Source organism: Oncorhynchus gorbuscha, linkage group LG09, assembly GCF_021184085.1.
Source record: "Oncorhynchus gorbuscha isolate QuinsamMale2020 ecotype Even-year linkage group LG09, OgorEven_v1.0, whole genome shotgun sequence".
NCBI lineage: Eukaryota > Metazoa > Chordata > Actinopteri > Salmoniformes > Salmonidae > Oncorhynchus > Oncorhynchus gorbuscha.
In genome coordinates this window covers 452,994-467,868 of record NC_060181.1, presented here as the reverse complement: position 1 = coordinate 467,868, position 14,875 = coordinate 452,994, and positions in this window count along the sequence as shown.

The following is a 14,875-nucleotide window of genomic DNA, read 5'->3' as shown; positions in this document are numbered from 1 at the left end:
CTACACTGTCCATAAATAACACACTACCCTCCCCTGTCCAATAAAAAACACTACCCTCCCCTGTCCAATAAATAACACACGACCCTCCCCTGTCCAATAAATAACACACTACCCTCCCTGTCCAATAAATAACACACGACCCTCCCCTGTCCAATAAATAACACACTACCCTACTCTGTCCAATAAATATCACACTGCCCTTTCCAATAAATAACACACTACCATGTCCAATAAATAAAACACTACCCTACCCTGTCCAATAAATAACATACTTCCCTGTCCAATAAATAACACACTACCCTGTAAAATAAATAACACACTACCCTCCGCTGTCCAATAAATAACACACTACCCTCCACTGTCCAATAAATAACACACTGCCCTGTCCAATAAATAACACACTACCCTGTCCAATAAATAACACACTACCCTGTCCAATAAATAACACACTACCCTCCCCTGTCCAGTAAATAACACACTACCCTGTCCATAAATAACACACTACCCTCCCCTGTCCAATAAAAACACACTACCTTCCCATGTCCAATAAATAACACACTACCCTCCCCTGTCCAATAAATAACACACTACCCTCCACTGTCCAATAAATAACACACTGCCCTGTCCAATGAATAACACACTACCCTGTCCAATAAATAACACACTACCCTCCCCTGTCCAATAAATAACACACTCCCCTCTCCAATAAATAACACACTACCCTGTCAAATAAATAACACACTGCCCTGTCCAATAAATAACATACTGCCCTGTAAAATAAATAACACACTACCATCCGCTGTCCAATAAATAACACACTACCCTCCACTATGTCCAATAAATAACACACTACCCTGTCCAATAAATATCATACTACTCTGTCTAATAAATAACACACTACTCTCCACTGTCCAATAAATATCACACTGCCCTGTCCAATGAATAACACACTACCCTGTCCAATAAATAACACACTACCCTGTCCAATAAATAACACACTACCTCCCCTGTCCAATAAGTAACACACTACACTGTCCATAAATAACACACTACCCTCCCTGTCCAATAAAAAACACACTACCCTCCCTGTCCAATAAATAAACACACGACCCTCCCCTGTCCAATAAATAACACACTACCCTCCCTGTCCAATAAATAACACACGACCCTCCCTGTCCAATAAATAACACACTACCCTACTCTGTCCAATAAATATCACACTGCCCTGTCCAATAAATAACACACTACCATGTCTAATAAATAAAACACTACCCTACCCTGTCCAATAAATAACATACTTCCCTGTCCAATAAATAACACACTACCCTGTAAAATAAATAACACACTACCCTCCGCTGTCCAATAAATAACACACTACCCTCCACTGTCCAATAAATAACACACTGCCCTGTCCAATAAATAACACACTACCCTGTCCAATAAATAACACACTACCCTGTCCAATAAATAACACACTACCCTCCCCTGTCCAGTAAATAACACACTACCCTGTCCATAAATAACACACTACCCTCCCCTGTCCAATAAAAACACACTACCTTCCCATGTCCAATAAATAACACACTACCCTCCCCTGTCCAATAAATAACACACTACCCTCCACTGTCCAATAAATAACACACTGCCCTGTCCAATGAATAACACACTACCCTGTCCAATAAATAACACACTACCCTCCCCTGTCCAATAAATAACACACTCCCCTCTCCAATAAATAACACACTACCCTGTCAAATAAATAACACACTGCCCTGTCCAATAAATAACATACTGCCCTGTAAAATAAATAACACACTACCATCCGCTGTCCAATAAATAACACACTACCCTCCACTGTCCAATAAATAACACACTGCCCTGTCCAATAAATAACACACTACCCTGTCCAATAAATAACACACTACCCTACCCTGTCCAATAAATAACACACTACCCTCCCCTGTCCAATAAATAACACACTACCCTGTCCAATAAATAACACACTACCCTCCCCTGTCCAATAAGTAACACACTACCCTGTCCATAACTAACACACTACCCTCCCCTGTCCAATAAATAACACACTACCTTCCCATGTCCAATAAATAACACACTACCCTCCCCTGTCCAATAAATAACACACTACCCTCCACTGTCCAATAAATAACACACTGCCCTGTCCAATGAATAACACACTACCCTGTCCAATAAATAACACACTACCCTCCCCTGTCCAATAAATAACACACTCCCCTCTCCAATAAATAACACACTACCCTACTCTGTCCAATAAATAACATACCACCCTGTCCAATAAACAACACCCAACCCTGCCCTGTCCAATAAATAACACACTACCCTGTCCAATAAATAACACACTACCCTCTCCTGTCCAATAAATAACACACTACCCTGTCCAAAAATAACACACTAGACCTTCACTGTCCAATAAATAACACACTGCCCTGTTCAATAAATAACACAATACCCTCTCCTGTCCAATAAATAACACACTGCCCTGTCCAATGAATAACACACTACTCTGTCCAATAAATAACACACTACCCTGTCCAATAAATAACACACTACACTGTCCAATAAATAACCCAGTACCATGTCCAATAAATAACACACTACCCTGTCCAATAAATATCATACTACTCTGTCTAATAAATAACACACTACTCTCCACTGTCCAATAAATAACACACTGCCCTGTCCAATGAATAACACACTACCCTGTCCAATAAATAACACACTACCATACTCTGTCCAATAAATAACACACTGCCCTGTCCAATAAATAACACACTACCCTGTCCAATAAATAACACACTACCTCCCCTGTCCAATAAGTAACACACTACACTGTCCATAAATAACACACTACCCTCCCCTGTCCAATAAATAACACACTACCCTCCCCTGTCCAATAAATAACACACGACCCTCCCCTGTCCAATAAATAACACACTACCCTCCCCTGTCCAATAAATAACACACGACCCTCCCCTGTCCAATAAATAACACACTACCCTACTCTGTCCAATAAATATCACACTGCCCTGTCCAATAAATAACACACTACCATGTCCAATAAATATCACACTACCATACTCTGTCCAATAAATAACATACTACCCTGTCCAATAAATAACACACTACCCTCTCCTGTCCAATATATAACACACTACCCTCCACTGTCCAATAAATAACACACTGCCCTGTCCAATAAATAACACAATACCCGCTCCTGTCCAATATATAGCACACTACCCTCCACTGTCCAATAAATAACACAATACCCTCTCCTGTCCAATATATAGCACACTACCCTCCACTGTCCAATAAATAACACACTACCCTCTCTTGTCCAATATGTAACACACTACCCTCTCCTGTCCAATATATAGCACACTACCCTCCACTGTCCAATAAATAACACACTGCCCTGTCCAATAAATAACCCACTACCCTGTCCAATAAATAACACACTACCCTGTCCAATATATAACACACTACCCTCCACTGTCCAATAAATAACACACTACCATCTACTGTCCAATAAATAACACACTACCCTTTCCAATAAATAACACACTGCCCTGTCCAATAAATAACACACCACCCTGTCCAATAAATAACACACTACACTACCCTACCCTGTCCAATAAATAACACCCTACCCTCCCCTGTCCAATAAATAACACACTACACTGTCCAATAAATAACCCAGTACCATGTCCAATAAATAACACACTACCCTGTCCAATAAATATCATACTACTCTGTCTAATAAATAACACACTACTCTCCACTGTCCAATAAATAACACACTGCCCTGTCCAATGAATAACACACTACCCTGTCCAATAAATAACACACTACCCTGTCCAATAAATAACACACTACCTCCCCTGTCCAATAAGTAACACACTACACTGTCCATAAATAACACACTACCCTCCCCTGTCCAATAAAAAACACACTACCCTCCCCTGTCCAATAAATAACACACGACCCTCCCCTGTCCAATAAATAACACACTACCCTCCCCTGTCCAATAAATAACACACGACCCTCCCCTGTCCAATAAATAACACACTACCCTACTCTGTCCAATAAATATCACACTGCCCTGTCCAATAAATAACACACTACCATGTCCAATAAATAAAACACTACCCTACCCTGTCCAATAAATAACATACTTCCCTGTCCAATAAATAACACACTACCCTGTAAAATAAATAACACACTACCCTCCGCTGTCCAATAAATAACACACTACCCTCCACTGTCCAATAAATAACACACTGCCCTGTCCAATAAATAACACACTACCCTGTCCAATAAATAACACACTACCCTGTCCAATAAATAACACACTACCCTCCCCTGTCCAGTAAATAACACACTACCCTCCACTGTCCAATAAATAACACACTGCCCTGTCCAATGAATAACACACTACCCTGTCCAATAAATAACACACTACCCTCCCCTGTCCAATAAGTAACACACTACCCTGTCCATAAATAACACACTACCCTCCCCTGTCCAATAAAAACACACTACCTTCCCATGTCCAATAAATAACACACTACCCTCCCCTGTCCAATAAATAACACACTACCCTCCACTGTCCAATAAATAACACACTGCCCTGTCCAATGAATAACACACTACCCTGTCCAATAAATAACACACTACCCTCCCCTGTCCAATAAATAACACACTCCCCTCTCCAATAAATAACACACTACCCTACTCTGTCCAATAAATAACATACCACCCTGTCCAATAAACAACACCCAACCCTGCCCTGTCCAATAAATAACACACTACCCTGTCCAATAAATAACACACTACCCTCTCCTGTCCAATATATAACACAATACCCTGTCCAATAAATAACACACTACCCTGTCCAAAAATAACACACTACCCTTCACTGTCCAATAAATAACACACTGCCCTGTCCAATAAATAACACAATACCCTCTCCTGTCCAATAAATAACACACTGCCCTGTCCAATGAATAACACACTACCCTGTCCATCAAATAACACACTACCCTGTCCAATATATAACACACTACTCTGTCCAATAAATAACACACTACCCTGTCCAATAAATAACACACTGCCCTGTCCAATATATAACACACTACCCTCCACTGTCCAATAAATAACACACTGCCCTGTCCAATAAATAACACACTGCCCTGTCCAATAAATAACACACTACCCTGTCCAATAAATAACACAATACCCTCTCCTGTCCAATATATAACACACTACCCTCCACTGTCCAATAAATAACACACTGCCCTGTCCAATAAATAACACACTGCCCTGTCCAATAAATAACACACTGCCCTGTCCAATAAATAACACACTACCCTCCACTGTCCAATAAATAACACTCTGCCCTGTCCAATAAATAACACACTGCCCTGTCCAATAAATAACACACTGCCCTGTCCAATAAATAACACAATACCCTGTCCAATAAATAACACACTGCCCTGTCCAATAAATAACACAATACCCTCTCCTGTCCAATATATAACACACTGCCCTGTCCAATAAATAACACACTGCCCTGTCCAATAAACAACACACTGCCCTGTCCAATAAATAACACACTGCCCTGTCCAATAAATAACACACTACCCTGTCCAATAAATAACACAATACCCTCTCCTGTCCAATATATAACACACTGCCCTGTCCAATAAATAACACACTACCCTGTTCAATAAATAACACACTACCCTCTCCTGTCCAATATATAACACACAACCCTGTTCAGTAAATAACACACTACCCTGTCCAATAGATATCACACTACCATACTCTGTCCAATAAATAACATACTACCCTGTCCAATAAATAACACACTACCCTCTCCTGTCCAATATATAACACACTACCCTCCACTGTCCAATAAATAACACACTGCCCTGTCCAATAAATAACACAATACCCTCTCCTGTCCAATATATCCAATCCACTGTCCAATAAATAACACACTACCCTCTCCTGTCCAATATATAACACACTACCCTCCACTGTCCAATAAATAACACACTGCCCTGTCCAATAAATAACACAATACCCTCTCCTGTCCAATATATAGCACACTACCCTCCACTGTCCAATAAATAACACACTGCCCTGTCCAATAAATAACACACTACCCTGTCCAATAAATAACACACTACCCTGTCCAATAAATAACACACTACCCTGTCCAATAAATAACACACTACCCTGTCCAATAAATAACACACTACCCTGTCCAATAAATAACACACTACCCTGTCCAATAAATAACACACTACCCTGTCCAATAAATAACACACTACCTCCCCTGTCCAATAAATAACACACTACCCTGTCCAATAAATATCATACTACTCTGTCTAATAAATAACACACTACTCTCCACTGTCCAATAAATAACACACTGCCCTGTCCAATGAATAACACACTACCCTGTCCAATAAATAACACACTACCTCCCCTGTCCAATAAATAACACACTACCCTGTCCAATAAATAACACACTACCTCCCCTGTCCAATAAATAACACACTACCCTGTCCAATAAATAACACACTACCCTGTCCAATAAATAACACACTACCCTGTCCAATAAATAACACACTACCCTGTCCAATAAATAACACACTACCCTGTCCAATAAATAACACACTACCCTGTCCAATAAATAACACACTACCCTGTCCAATAAATAACACACTACCCTGTCCAATAAATAACACACTACCCTGTCCAATAAATAACACACTACCTCCCCTGTCCAATAAGTAACACACTACACTGTTATGACAGACCAGGTAGATATACTATCTCTATTATATTATAACAGACCAAATACATATACTGTCTCTATTATATTATGACAGACCATCAAGATCCACTGTCTCTATTGAATTATGATAGACCAGCTATATCTACTGTCTCTATTATATTATCACAGAAAAGGTAGATGTACATTCTCGATTATATTATGACAGACCAGCTCGATCTACTGTCTCTATTATAATTTGACAGACCAGCTAGATCTACTGTCTCTATTATATTATGACAGACCAGCTCGATCTACTGTCTCCATTATGATATGACAGACCAACTAGATCTACTGTCTCTATTATATTATGACAGACCAGCTAGATCTACTGTCTCTATTATAATATGACAATCCAGCTAGATCTACTGTCTCTATTATAATATGACAGACCAGGTAGATCTACTGTCTCTATTATAATTTGACAGACCAGCTAGATCCACTGTCTCTATTATAATATTACAGACCAACTCAATCTACAATCTCCATTATATTATGACAGACCAGCTAGATCTAACGTCTCTATTATATTATATTATGACAGACGAGATAGATCTACTGTTTCTATTATATTATGACAGACCAGCTCGATCTGCTGTCTCTATTATATCATGACAGACCAGCTAGATATACTGTCTCTGTTTTAATTTGACAGACCTGCTAGATCTACCATCTCTATTATAATTTGACAGACCAGCTCGATCTACTGTCTCTATTTTATTATGACAGACCAGGTAGATCTACTGTCTCTATTATAACATGATATTCCAGCTAGATCTACTGTCTCTATTATATTATGACAGACCAGCTAGATCTACCGTCTCTATTATAATTTGACAGACCAGCAAGATCAACTGCCTCTTTTATAATCTGAAAGACAAACTATATCTACTGTCTCTATTATATTATGACAGACCAGGTAGATCTACTGTCTCTATTATAATTTGACAGACCAGCTCGATCTACTGTCTCTATTATATTATGACAGACCAGGTAGATCTACTGTCTCTATTATATTATGACAGACCAGCTTGATCTACCGTCTCTATTATAATCTGAAAGACCAGCTTGATCTACTGTCTCTATTATATTATGACAGACCATCAAGATCTACTGTCTCTATTGAATAATGATAGACCAGCTATATCTACTGTCTCTATTATATTATCACAGAAAAGATATATCTATTATAATTTGACAGACCAGGTAGATCTGCTGTCTGTATTATATTATGACAGACCAAATATATATACTGTCTCTATTATATTATGACAGACCAGCTAGATCTACTGTCTCTATTATAATATGACAATCCAGCTAGATCTATTGTCTCTATTATAATATGACAGACCAGGTAGATCTACTGTCTCTATTATAATTTGACAGACCAGCTAGATCCACTGTCTCTATTATAATATTACAGACCAACTCAATCTACAATCTCCATTATATTATGACAGACCAGCTAGATCTAACGTCTCTATTATATTATATTTTGACAGATGAGATAGATCTACTGTCTCTATTACATTATGACAGACCAGCTCGATCTACTGTCTCCATTATGATAGAACAGACCAACTAGATCTACTGTCTATATTATAACATGATATTCCAGCTAGATATACTGTCTCTATCAGCACGGTGTTTCCAGTGCGGGTGCAGAGCCAGCTGCGACTCATACCAGCCCTTCCTATTGGCCGGGCTAGAGTGGGCATCGAGTCAGGTAAGCTTGGGCAGGCTCGGTGCTCAAGAGCTCCAGTGCGCCTGCACGGTCCGGTCTATCCAGAGCCACCTCTACACACCAGTCCTCCGGTAGCAGCTCCCCGCACCAGGCTTCCTGTGCGTGTCCTCGCGCCAGTACCACCAGTTCCAGCACCACGCACCAGGCCTCCAGTGCGCCTCGCCTGTTCAGCGCAGCCAGTGCTTTTCTCCTCTCCGGCATTGCCGGAGTCTCCTGTCTGTCCAGCGCCACCAGTGCTACCAGTCGGCCTATCGCGTCCAGTGTGCATCGCCTGTTCAGCACAGCCAGTGCTTTTCTCCCCTCCTGTGCTATTGGAGTCTCCCGCTTGTTTAGCGCAACCAGAGCTGTTCTCCTCTCCTGCGCTGCCGGAGTCTCCTGTCTGTCCAGCGCCACCAGTGCTCCCAGTCGGCCCAGCGCGTACAGTGCGCATCGCCTGTTCAGCACAGCCAGTGCTTTTCTCCCCTCCTGTGATGTTGGAGTCTCCCGCCTGTTCAGCTCAGCCAGAGCCTTTCTCCTCTCCTGCGCTGCCGGAGTCTCCTGTCTGCCCAGCGCCGCCAGTCGGCCCAGCGTCACCAGTCTGCCAGGATCCGCCAGAAGTGCCAGTCTGCCAGGATCCGCCAGAAGTGCCAGTCTGCCAGGATCTTCTAGATCGGCCAGACAACCTTAATCATCCAGGTCCACCAGCCAGCCAGGATTTACCGGAGCCTACTACCTGCCTGAGCTTCCTCTCAGTACTGAGCTTCCTCTCAGTACTAGGCTTCCTCTCAGTACTGGGCTCCCTCTCAGGACCGAGCTTCCTCTCAGTACCGAGCTTCCTCTCAGTACCGAGCTTCCTCTCAGTACCGGGCTTCCCCTCAGTACCGGGCTTCCCCTCAGTACCGGGCTGCTTCGGTCCCGGGCTGCCCCTCTGTCCCGGGCTGCCCCTCTGTCCCGGGCTGCCCCTCTGTCCCGGGCTGCCCCGCTGTCCCGAGTTGCCCCTCTGTCCCGAGCTGCCCCTCGGTCCCGAGCTGCCCCTCGGTCCCGAGCTGCCCCTCAGTTATGTGGGGATCAGGGTGAGGACTATTAGGCCATGGTCGGCGGAGAAGGTGGATTATCCTAGGACGAGTAGGGGAGGAACTAGGACATTTATGGAGTGGGGTCCACGTCCCGAGCCAGAACCGCCACCATGGACAGACGCCCACACGGACCCTCCCTATGCTCTTGAGGTGCGTCCCGGAGTCCGCACCTTAGGGGGGGGGGTTCTGTCACGCCTTGGTCATTGTATCTTGTGTTTTTGTTATATGTTTGGGTAGGCCAGGGTGTGACATGGGTTTATATGTTGTATTTCGTATTGGGGTTTGTATTAATTGGGAGTGTGTATTAGTAGGGGTGTGTCTAGTTAGGCTTGGCTGCCTGAGGCGATTCCTAATTGGAGTCAGCTGATTCTAGTTGTCTCGGATTGGGAACCGTATTTAGGCAGCCTGAGTGCGTGTTGTATTTCGTGGGTGATTGTACCTGTCTTAGTGTTTGTCACCAGATAGGCTGTATTAGTTTCATTCGTTTGTTGTTTTCTTCTTCGTTATTTCATGTACTGTATTAGCTTCATTAAAAGTCATGATTAACCTACACGCTGCATTTCGGTCTGCCTCTCTACAAACAACAGACGAAGATCGGTACACAATCCACCTAGAGCTACTGTCTCCATTATATTATGACAGACCAGCTAGATCTAACGTCTCTATTATATTATGACAGACCAGCTTGATCTAACGTCTCTATTATATTATGACAGACCAGCTAGATATACTGTCTCTGTTTTAATTTGACAGACCAGGAAGATCTACTATCTCTATTATATTATGAGAGTCCAGCTAGATCTACCGACTCTATTATAATTTGACAGACCAGGAAGATCTACTGTCTCTATTTAATTATGACAGATCAGCTAGATCTACTGTCTCTATTATATTATGACAGACCAGCTAGATCTACTGTCTCTATTATAATTTGACAGACCAGCTAGATCTACTGCCTCTATTATAATCTGACAGACAAACTATATCTACTGTCTCTATTATATTATGACAGACCAGCTAGATCTACTGTCTCTATTATAATATGATAGACTAGCGAGATCTACTGTCTCTATTATAATATGACAATCCAGCTAGATCTACTGTCTCTATTATATTATAACAGACCAGCTAGATCTACTGTCTCTATTATATTATGACAGTCCAGCTAGATATACTGTCTCTATTATGATATTACAGACCAGGTAGATCTACTGTCTCTATTATATCATGACAGAAAAGCTAGATCTACTGTCTCTATTGTATCGTGACAATCCAACTACATCTACTGTCTCTATTATATTATGACAGACCAGCTAGGGAAACTGTGTCTATTATATTATGACAGACCAGCAAGATCTACTGTCTCTATTATATTATGACAGACCAGCTAGATCTACTGTCTCTATTATATTATGACACCCAGGTAGATCTACTGCCTCTATTATAATCTGACAGACCAGCTATATTTACTGTCTCTATTATATTATGACAGACCAGCTAGATCTACTGTCTCTATTATATTATGACAGACCAGGTAGATCTACTGCCTCTATTATAATCTGACAGACCAGCTATATCTACTGTCTCTATTATATTATGACAGACAAGCTAGATATACTGTCTCTATTATATTATGACAGACCAGCTAGATCTACTGCCTCTATTATAATCTGACGGACAAACTATATCTACTGTCTCTATTATATTATGACAGACCAGCTATATCTACTGTCTCTATTATATTATGACAGACCAGCAACAGAAACTGTCTCTATTATATTATGACAGACCAGCTAGATCTACTGTCTCTATTATAATATGATAGACCAGCTAGATCTACTGTCTCTATTATTTTATGACAGACCAGCGAGATCTACTGTCTCTATTGAATTATGATAGACCATCTATATCTACTGTCTCTATTATATTATCACAGAAAAGGTATATCTATTATAATTTGACAGACCAGGTAGATCTACTGTCTGTATTATATTATGACAGACCAGGTAGAAACTTCTGGGTAACTTGTTGACATTACAACATCAAATCCATGTCTTAAACATTGCAAAGAAAACAGCTTGACACATTATTGTTACTTACCTTACAGATCAGGAAGACAGCTAATCTCCACTCCATTCATATGCAAATGTGTTTGATTCATACACTGCCTTGTCTGGCTGTCATGTAACCTAACCTTCCCTTATCTACACTGACATAATATAATTTCAGTAGCCCTCAATTTGGATTTTTTATTTATATTTATCTCGCATAGCTCATTAGTACACCCTTGTGGTTGAATATATATGTGCAGTAACTATTGTAGATCCTCAGATACAACAATGAACTATGTGGAACTAATAAATAGACAGACCGTTCTCTCTGCTACCGCACAGCAAGCAGTACCGATGCACCAATTCTGGAACCAACAGGACCCTGACCAGCTTCTACCCCCAAACCATAGACTGTTCTCTATGCTACCACACAGCAAGCAGTACCGATGCACCTTGTCTGGAACCAACAGGACCCTGACCAGCTTCAACCCACAAGCCATGAGACTGCTACATAGTTAGTCTGGGTAGCTATTAGTTAACTACTTAGATATCGATACTGAAGAAATGTTTGTATTTATTCTGGATCCAAACTAGCTGCTGCTAAAGCAACACCTACTCTTCCTGGGGTCCAGCAAAATTAAGGCAGTTTATACTATTTTAAAAACATTACAATACATTCACAGATTTCATAACACACTGTGTGCCCTCAGGCCCCTACTCCACCACTAACACATATCTACAGTACTAAATCCACTAGGGGCTGTAGGACCTGCCTTGTTGATAGTGTTGTTAAGAAGGTACAAACTAGGGCCAGTAGGACCTGCCTTGTTGATAGTGTTGTTGAGAAGGTAGAAACTAGGGGCTGTAGGACCTGCCTTGTTGATAGTGTTGTTAAGAAGGTAGAAACTAGGGCCAGTAGGACCTGCCTTGTTGATAGTGTTGTTAAGAAGGTAGAAACTCGGGCCTGTAGGACCTACCTTGTTGATAGTGTTGTTGGGGAGGTAGAAACTAGGGGCTGTAGGACCTGCCTTGTTGATAGTGTTGTTGAGAAGGTAGAAAATAGTGCCTGTAGGACCTGCCTTGTTGATAGTGTTGTTAAGAAGGTAGAAACTAGGGCCTGTAGGACCTGCCTTGTTGATAGTGTTGTTAAGAAGGAAGAAACTAGGGCCTGTAGGACCTGCCTTGTTGATAGTGTTGTTAAGAAGGAAGAAACTAGGGCCTGTAGGACCTGCCTTGTTGATAAGAAGACAGAGCAGTGCTTTATTATTATCGACAGACTTCTCCCCGTTTTAGCTACTGCTGCATCAATATGTTTAGTCATCTCAACTTGCTCAATTTCCACATTATTTATTACAATATTTAGTTGAGGTGTAGGGTTTAGTGCTTTTAGTTTTAGAAATATTTGGGCTAATTTATTTCTTGCCACCTACTCTGAAACTAAATGCAGCTCTTTGTTGAGTGTTGCAGTCATTTCAGTCGCTGTAGTAGCAGATGTGTATAGTGTTGAGTCATCTGCATACATAGAAACTCTGGCTTTATTCAAAGTCAGTGGCATGTCATTATAAATGCAACATTCAACAATTTCAAAGGTTTTACTGAGTTACAGTTCATATAAGGAAATCAGCCAATTTAAATAAATTCATTTGGCCCTAATCTATGGATTTCACATGACTGGGAATACAGATATGAATCTGTTGGTTACCGATACATTAAAAGAAGGTAGGGATCAGAAAACCAGTCAGAATCTGGTGTGACCACCATTTGCCTCCTGCAGCATGACACATGGCCTACACATAGAGTTGATCAGGCTGTTGATTGTGGCCTATTGTCCCACTCCTCTTCAGTGGCTGTGCAAAGTTGCTGGATATTGGCGTAAACCGGAATAAGCTGTTGTACATGTCAATCCATAGCATCCCAAACATGCTCAATTGGTGACTTTTTTATCCATTATTTTACCAGGTAAGTTGACTCATTTACAGCAACAACCTGGGGAATAGTTACAGGAGGGGGATGAATGAGCCGATTGGAAACTGGGGATGATTAGGTGACCGTGATGGTTTGAGAATTTAGCCAGGACACCAGGGTTAACACCCCTACTCTTACAATAAGTGCAATGGGATCTTTAAAGAGCCAGGACACCCATTTAACATCCCATCCGAAAGACGGCACCCGACACAGAGCAGTGTCCCCAATCACTGCCCTGGGGTATTGGGATATTTTTTGGACCAAAGAAAAGAGAGCCTCCTGCTGGCCCTCCGACATCACTTCCAGCAGCATCTGGTATCCCATCCAGGGACTGACCAGGGCCAACCCTGCTTAGCTTCAGAAGCAAGCCAGCAGTGGTATGCAGGGTGGTATGCTGCTGGCTATAAATGACAGGTTCGTATGCAGGCCATGAAAGAACTGGGACAGTTTCAGCTTCCAGGAATTTTGCACAGATCCTTACATTCTAGAGTGGCCTTTTATTGTCCCAAGCACAAGGTGCAGCTGTGTAAGGATCATGCAGCTTAATTAATCAACTTCTTGATATGCCAACCCTATCAGGTGGATTGATTATCTTGGAAAAAGAGAAATGCAAATTAAAAGGGATGTAAACATATTTGTACTGGTACACCGTGTATATAGCCATGTTATCATTGACTCAGTACTGGTACACCGTGTATATAGCCATGTTATCATTGACTCAGTACTGGTACACCGTGTATACAGCCATGTTATCATTGACTCAGTACTGGTACACCGTGTATACAGCCATGTTATCATTGACTCAGTACTGGTACACCGTGTATACAGCCATGTTATCATTGACTCAGTACTGGTACACCGTGTATATAGCCATGTTATCATTGACTCAGTACTGGTACACCGTGTATACAGCCATGTTATCATTGACTCAGTACTGGTACACCGTGTATATAGCCATGTTATCATTGACTCAGTACTGGTACACCGTGTATATAGCCATGTTATCATTGACTCAGTACTGGTACCCGTGTATATAGCCATGTTATCATTGACTCAGTACTGGTACACCGTGTATATAGCCATGTTATCATTGACTCAGTACTGGTACCCCGTGTATATAGCCATGTTATCATTGACTCAGTACTGGTACCCCGTGTATATAGCCATGTTATCATTGACT